The sequence below is a fragment of the Triticum dicoccoides genome, chromosome 7A, assembly GCF_002162155.2.
Source record: "Triticum dicoccoides isolate Atlit2015 ecotype Zavitan chromosome 7A, WEW_v2.0, whole genome shotgun sequence".
Lineage (NCBI taxonomy): Eukaryota > Viridiplantae > Streptophyta > Magnoliopsida > Poales > Poaceae > Triticum > Triticum dicoccoides.
In genome coordinates, this window is record NC_041392.1 from 678,382,762 (window position 1) to 678,391,653 (window position 8,892).

The window sequence follows — 8,892 nt, forward strand, 5'->3', positions numbered from 1 at the left end:
CCCTCGATCCGGTCTGGATAGGGGAGGAGGGGGGAAGCGAGTGGGGGGCGAGTGGGAGTGGGCGGTTAGGGTTACAGGGGGAGTGGGGAGTTATGGGGAGAGGGAGTGGTTGGGCCGGCCTGGTGGGGTGGCCGGCTGGGCCGGTTGGGTTGGCCCAGTTGGGCCACGGCCCAGGGGGGGTTCTCTTTTTTTCTGTTTTGTTTTTATCTATTTGCATTTCTCTTTTTTTAAAAATTTTAAATTATTTAGACATTTTATAAAAATGTGTTTGCTGCACCATAATTACCTTTGTAATATTTGGCAACCACCGAACATTTTCGTTTCAATTTTTGAAAACTTTTATTGCCGACATTAATTTTAAATTTGAATTTGACGCGGTTTGAACTAACGGACGTTTAGCAACAGTAATCGGGATCACATGGCATGATTAGCGTGGGATTACTGTAGCAAGATTATCTGGGCGTTACAACCAAGATCCATCTAGGAGTTCATCTAGCAACGAGTGATTGGATTACATCTACATACCTTTGTAGATCACGCGCGGAAGCGTTCAAAGAACGGGGATGAGGAAGTCGTACTCGATGTGATCCAAATCACCGGGGATCCTAGCACCGAACGGACGGCACCTCCGCGTTCAACACACGTACGGTCAGCGTAACGTCTCCTCCTTCTTGATCCAGCAAGGGGAAGGAGAGGTTGAGGAAGATGGCTCCAGCAGCAGCACGACGGCGTGGTGGTGGTGGAGCTGCAGTACTCCGTCAGGGCTTCGCCAAGCTCTACGGAGGAGGAGGAGGTGTTGGAGAGGGAGAGGAAGGCGCCAGGGCTTAGGTGTGGCTGCCCTCCCTTCCCCCCACTATATATAGGGCCAAGGCAGAGGGGGGGGGGCGCAGCCTTGGCCCTTCCTCCAAGGAAGGGTGCGGCCAGGGAGGAGTCCATCCTCCCCAAGGCACCTAGGAGGTGCCTTCCCCTTTTAGGACTCTTCCTTGCCTTTATCTCTTGGCGCATGGGCCTCTTGGGGCTGGTGCCCTTGGCCCATATAGGCCAAGGCGCACACCCCTACAGCCCATGTGGCCCTCCGGGGCAGGTGGACCCCCGGACCCCTTTCGGCACTCCCGGTACAATACCGATAATGCGCGAAACCTTTCCGGCGACCAAAACAAGACTTCCCATATATAATTCTTTACCTCCGGACCATTCTGGAACTCCTCGTGACGTCCGGGATCTCATCCGGGACTCCGAACAATATTTGGGTTACTGCATATACATATCCCTACAACCCTAGCGTCACCGAACCTTAAGTGTGTAGACCCTACGGGTTTGGGAGACATGTAGACATGACCGAGATCGCTCTTCGGTCAATAACCAACAGCGGGATCTGGATACCCATGTTGGCTCCCACATGCTCCTCGATGATCTCATCGGATGAACCATGATGTCGAGGATTCAAGCAACCCCGTATACAATTCCCTTTGTCAGTCGGTATGTTACTTGCCCGAGATTCGATCGTCGGTATCCCAATACCTCGTTCAATCTCGTTACCGGCAAGTCACTTTACTCATACCGTAATGCATGATCCCGTGACCAGACACTTGGTCACTTTGAGCTCATTATGATGATGCATTACCGAGTGGGCCCAGTGATACCTCTCCGTCATACATATTGACAAATCCCAGTCTTGATCCGTGTCAACCCAACAGACACTTTTGGAGATACCCGTAGTATCCCTTTATAGTCACCCAGTTACGTTGTGACGTTTGGTACACCCAAAGCACTCCTACGGTATCCGGGAGTTACACGATCTCATGGTCTAAGGAAAAGATACTTGACATTGGAAAACTCTAGCAAACGAACTGTACGATCTTGTGCTATGTTTAGGATTGGGTCTTGTCCATCACATCATTATCCTAATGATGTGATCTCGTTGTCAATGACATCCAATGTCCATAGTCAGGAAACCATGACTATCTGTTGATCAACGAGCTAGTCACCTAGAGGCTTACTAGGGACATGTTGGTGTCTATTATTCACACATGTATTACGATTTCCGGATAACACAATTATAGCATGAATAAAGACAATTATCATGAATAAGGAAATATAATAATAATACTTTTATTATTGCCTCTAGGGCATATTTCCATCAGTCTCCCACTTGCACTAGAGTCAATAATCTAGTTACATTGTGATGAATCGAACACCCATGGAATTCTGGTGTTGATCATGTTTTGCTCTAGGGAGAGGTTTAGTCAACGGATCTGCTACATTCAGGTCCGTATGTACTTTACAAATATCTATGTCTCCATCTTGAACATTTTCACGAATGGAGTTGAAGCGACGCTTGATGTGCCTAGTCTTCTTGTGAAACCTGGGCTCCTTGGCAAGTGCAATAGCTCCAGTGTTGTCACAGAAGAGTTTGATTGGCCCCGACGCATTGGGTATGACTCCTAGGTCGGTGATGAACTCCTTTACCCAAATTGCTTCATGCGCTGCCTCCGAGGCTGCCATGTACTCCGTTTCACATGTAGATCCCGCCACGACGCTCTGCTTGCAACTGCACCAGCTTACTACCCCACCATTCAAAATATACACGTATCCGGTTTGTGACTTAGAGTCATCCAGATCTGTGTCGAAGCTAGCATCGACGTAACCTTTTACGACGAGCTCTTCGTCACCTCCATAAACGAGAAACATTTCCTTAGTCCTTTTCAGGTACTTCAGGATATTCTTGACCGCTGTCCAGTGTTCCTTGTTGGGATTACTTTGGTACCTTCCTACCAAACTTATGGCAACGTTTACATCAGGTCTGGTACACAGCATGGCATACATAATAGACCCTATGGCTGAGGCATAGGGGCTGACACTCATCTCTTCTATATCTTCTGCCATGGTCAGACATTGAGCTGAGCTCAATTTCACACCTTGCAATACAGGCAAGAACCCCTTCTTAGACTGATCCATATTGAACTTCTTCAATATCTTATCAAGGTATGTGCTTTGTGAAAGACCTATGAGGCGTCTTGATCTATCTCTGTAGATCTTGATGCCTAATATATAAGCAGCTTCTCCAACACTACTAGAAAAACCGCTACTAATGGCGCACCTAATTTGGCCATTAATGGCGCATCACTGGTGCGCCATTACTAGCACGCCATTAGTAATTTTTACTAATGGCGCACCAGTGGTGCGCCATTAGTATCTGGTATACTAATGGCGCACCACTGGTGCGCCATTAGTATAGGCCACGGTGCGCCATTAGTATGCCTCCCAGGGGCCATGTATACCCAGGTGCTTTGGCATACTAATGGCGCACGACCACGGGATGCGCCATTAGTAACCGCGGCATACTAATGGCGCACTGTCCAGTGATGCGCCATTAGTATGCTTTGTCATACTAATGGCGCACTGTCATGTGATGCGCCATTAGTATGAATATTAGTTTTTTTTATTTTCTGTTTTTTGCACAGGTTACAAAATGTATAATTTGACAAAATATAGACAGCACACATCAACAACAGATTCATCGAATACAATAGAAGATTAGTCTTTGAATACAACTAGATGACCAGTTGCGCCAATGGCGCAAAGGCCGAGAGTAAGCCATGTATTGAAAGAGTGTACATTAATATTATTCAGACACATATTGAAACATATGAAAATAAGTACTTATTGCTGGTAGATAGATACTTAGTAATGATACATAGTGTTCTAAGAAGCTTACGATTAATTATTTACAATGTTATTAGCAAACAAAGTAGATAGTCACATATAGGCGCTATGAAGTGATAAACATTAGACAGAGTCATCGTTGCACCCTTGACCATGGCGTAAAAAGCGAGAGCGAGCCAAGCATTCAAAGTATGTGTATGAGATTGATTTAGAATCAACTTATAAAGATACTTATATTCCATTACATGAAAGCTATGCTTGAAAGGAAAATATTCCGATCAATTGGTGATAGCATACATTGGCTTTAAAAGATAGGCTATATTAGCATAGATGAATGGTGTATATAGTGCTTGCCCGTTAACCATTGCTCGAGTCTTGTACCTGCCGTCAACAGGAAGGAAAGAACCTACGACCCAGGCGGACGAACAACCTAGCCATACACTGCAGACATGACCAGAGGCCTATAGAGGAACACAAATAATCAAGCGATTGTATGTAAAACAATAAGCAGATGGTACACCACTGGGAGAGACTGTATTTGATACATATAACAATTGAGCATATTTTTGGAACACCAACTGGACCATGAAACAAACATATATAGCAAGCCAAGAAAAGGAGGAATCATGATGCCACAATGAAAAGAGTAAGTCCAATGGACACAACTACAGAAGTACATGTCATAGGACAAGATGCAAAATCTATATATCAATTAGATATAGAAACAAAAACAGGAAAGAATAATCATAATGATCTGAGTATGTTGTAGATTTCCTACTGAAATTATAATTTAATCAATTTAATGTCAAGAGAAATGCAATGAGGAAAGGGCCTGTAACATGGAGTTGGTCCAACCCAGCCTCTCTAATTCATGAAACAGTAAGTTAATTGTCACAGTCTTCTAGTTATTAATGGTCCTGCGTCACTAATCTCAACCAACACCAAAAGTTTGTGATCCCATGAATGTACTAAGCGATTTCCATCAAGCCTGGACCATCTCTCTTAGATACCCCTGCCAAAAATAGGAAAATGGAACTATGAATACTCTCAGCTTACACAAAATAAAAAACTATGCATGACATGATAGACACTTAGAATTGCAAAGTTCATTCGATGTCATAAAGCAAAAGACTAAGAACCATTATGTACCAACCTGGACGTTGCCTCTTACTCCCTTAGATATCATGGTTCAACAAATAAACCTCTTACTCCCTAGAAATAGTAAATCCTGCCTTCATCAATTACAGGGAGGAGCTTCCAACTGGATTTGAAGGACCATTTGTATTATACCCCCCCTATACCAGTATAAAAAACAACAATCTTTTCACCATCAATAGTTATCCTGCAACATCATTCAACTCTCACATGATTTAGAGAGAGTAGTAATGAAGCACAGATAATAACATTTGTCAGAAAAGAGTAGGAGAGAAACAAACAGAGTACAATTTGAATGCTCAGAACAATCAAATTAAACACTACAGGGAAAACTAAGAACAATCAACCTTAACTACTATAGGGAAGATAAAAGTCGTCTCAAATTAACTGCTATTGGCTTTACTAATCTACTATTGTTCAGACTGATTATCAACTACTACAGGAAAAACCAAGAACAATTGACCGCAACTATTGCATGAAAGATAAAGCATTCTCAAATTCTTTTTTCTTTCCGAGTTGAATGACTCCATCCAGACCAAATGACCAAGCTGGTCATAAAAAGGGACATAAAAAAATGTCGATAGAAGTGAATCAGTAAAAACAAAAACAAAAAACTGTATGCGAATAAGATGGGATGAGTGCTTTTAAGCACCATGTCAAGAACCAGAGCCATGGCAAATTTTTTGGTGATTTCATATGCAAATAAACGTGCAAAAGTAGCAAGATGACTCAGACTGACAAACAAATCTCTTGACAGTGCTCTTTGGCAAGTGCTGCAGAGATGGATAATACTCAATCAGTCTCTATACCAATGTCTCCTGTAGGCTGGGTGTAGTACACAGCTTTTGGGAGCTATAGAGTGTGTTCAGCATAGCATCCAAAATAACCCTTGGTGGAATGTGTACAGGATCCATTAGGAAATCCTAAGATGATTTTATAAATGTTAGATTATCGCTCATAAAAAAGGCCATATAAGGATTATTGCCATTGATCAGTACTATGCATACGTAGTATGGTCAAAGAAGATAGATATGAACAATTGGTGTTAGCTACCATGTCAGACTAAAACTAAAAGAACTTGTTGAGTAATCATAGATAGCAGGAAAGTCTATGTTGGTTGCATTTAATTATTCAGTTTTAGTACAGGTGCTGTTCAAGAATGGCAGAACCATTTTCTACCAAAGCTCACTATACTAAAGGCTTATCCAATGCCATAGCAGAGCCGATCAAAGAGGCACTAACGGACAGGGGTCTCGCAAAGTACATCATGAATTTCCATGTCTCAATCTGGCAGTGTAAAACTGTAGGTTCCATGGCTCAAAAAAGCTAAGTGATTTGAATCTAAAATAAACCTAGGTTTATTACCTATAAGGCCATCCCCAGGAACATCAATCTCTACACCAGCAAGCACATGACCATTCCCGTCGATCTCACACAAGTAAAAAGGCGGAAGCAATGCACATTGTGCTGCCACAGTTCCAAAATTGGAAGAACAAAGGACACCAGAGCACACATTCTAGGTAAACGAAGTAATTACACAATACGAAGCAGGAAAGAATATATGTAAGCACACAAATAAATAGTATAAGGTGAGAGGATAAAACATTCCATGCACAATAAAACCGTTCTACCAAGAACGCTAAAGACACTATGTTAGAGGAACAAAATGTATTGAAACAGTAAACAATTAGCAGGGAAAGTACTAATAATAATCACCTTCGCAAGATGAAAGAAAGCAGATGAGGCCCTTGACGAGATCAACAGCACTAGAATCCCAAGAACAGACCTAGAAGAAAACAGTTCATAAATCAGGACACAACCAAGCTTTCTACCCACAAGGAAACTCTTCTACCAAGAATGCTAAAAACAGTATATACAACAGCACGAGCAGAAGGGAATAGGACAGATCTTAACCCCAAACAGAAAAAGGATTCTACGCACGACCGCATTTCATCGAACAGGTAGAAAGCAAGCGGGGAAAAAGTGGCTCACCTCTGACGAAACGTAAATCGCACAGTTCAGACCGACGCAAGAATCAAGAATTAGATCCTGCAAAGAAGAGAGAGGAATCAGTTACACTTGGGTTGTTTTTTCTCTTAAAGAGGATTGAATCCTAACCCTAGAGCGAGAGGAAAAAAGAGAGAAGGAGAGGCAGGGGCGAAGAGGCATAGCAGAGGAGGAGCATGAGGAGCAGGCCTCCACGGCCAGAGCACCGCCGACCGCCATGGGAGAGATTAGATCCTGCAAAGAAGAGAGAGGAATTAGTTACACTTGGGCGGGCGCGTCGCCGCCTGGTCGTCCTCCTTCTCATGCATCTGCCCCCTCCCTCTTCTCATGCGACGGTGGTGTCGGGGCGGTGCTGGGGCGGCGGGGCGACGGTGGCGTCGAGGGCGGCGGGGGGACGGTGGTGTCGGGGCGGGGCGACGGTGGCGTCGAGGGTGGCGGGGCGACGGTGGTGTCGGGAGAGGAGATCGGGGAAGGGGATCGCGGGCGAGGGCGAGGGAGAGAGAGGGGATCGGTACGAAGTAGGGGCGCCACGATACTAATGGCGCACCACCCCTCGGTGCGCCATAAGTACATACATGCTAATGGCGCACCGCGGGTGAGTGCGCCATTAGTAGTTTTGCAGAAAAAGGAATAAAAAAATTAATAAAAAAAACAACATTAGTGGCGCACTTTCTGACTGGTGCGCCATTACTAGTTACAACTAGTAATGGCGCACTTCCTATGGATGCGCCATTAGTATGTTTGGACAGGCGCACTAGTTCAAAAAAAATTTGATACTAATGGCGCACCATGGGCCAGGTGCGCCATTAGTAGTTTCAACACTAATGGCGCATCAGAAGGTGGTGCGCCATTAGTATATACTAATGGCGCACCACTTGTCTGGTGCGCCATTAGTGCCAATCCCATCTATAGCCCTTTTTCTACTAGTGCAAGGTCCTTCATTGAAAAACTCTTATTCAAGTAGGCCTTAATGCTGTCCAAAAGCTCTATATCATTTCCCATCAAAAGTATGTCATCTACATATAATATGAGAAATTCTACAGAGCTCCCACTCACTTTCTTGTAAACGCATGCTTCTCCATAAGTCTGCATAAACCCATACGCTTTGATCATCTCATCAAAGCGAATATTCCAACTCCGAGATGCTTGCACCAGCCCATAAATCGAGCGTTGGAGCTTGCACACCTTGTCAGCATATTTAGGATCGACAAAACCTTCCGGCTGCATCATATACAGTTCTTCCTTAAGGAAACCATTAAGGAATGTCGTTTTGACGTCCATTTGCCATATCTCATAATCGTAGAATGCGGCAATTGCTAACATGATTCGGACGGACTTTAGCTTCGCTACTGGTGATAAAGTCTCATCGTAGTCAACCCCTTGAACTTGTCGATAACCCTTAGCGACAAGCCGAGCTTTATAGATGGTCACATTACCATCCGCGTCTGTCTTCTTCTTAAAGATCCATTTATTTTCTATGGCTCGCCGCTCTACGGGCAAGTCAGTCAAAGTCCATACTTCGTTTTCATACATGGATCCTATCTCGGATTTCATGGCTTCCAGCCATTTGTCGGAATCCGGGCCCGCCATCGCTTCTTCATAGTTCGAAGGTTCACCGTTGTCTAACAACATGATTTCCAAGACAGGGTTGCCGTACCAATCTGGTGCGGAACGTGTCCTTGTGGACCTTCGAATTTCAGTAGGAGCTTGATCAGAAGTATCCTGACCATCATCATTAACTTCCTCTCTAGTCGGTGCAGGCACCTCAGGAACATTTTCTTGAGTTGCGCCATTTTCCGGTTCAAGAGGTAATACTTCATCAAGTTCTACTTTCCTCCCACTTACTTCTTTCGAGAGAAACTCCTTCTCTAGAAAGGATCCATTCTTGGCAACAAAGATCTTGCCTTGGGATCTGAGGTAGAAGGTATACCCAATAGTTTCTTTAGGGTATCCTATGAAGACGCATTTTTCCGACTTGGGTTTGAGCTTTTCAGGTTGAAGTTTCTTGACATAAGCATCGCATCCCCAAACTTTTAGAAACGACAGCTTAGGTTTCTTCCCAAA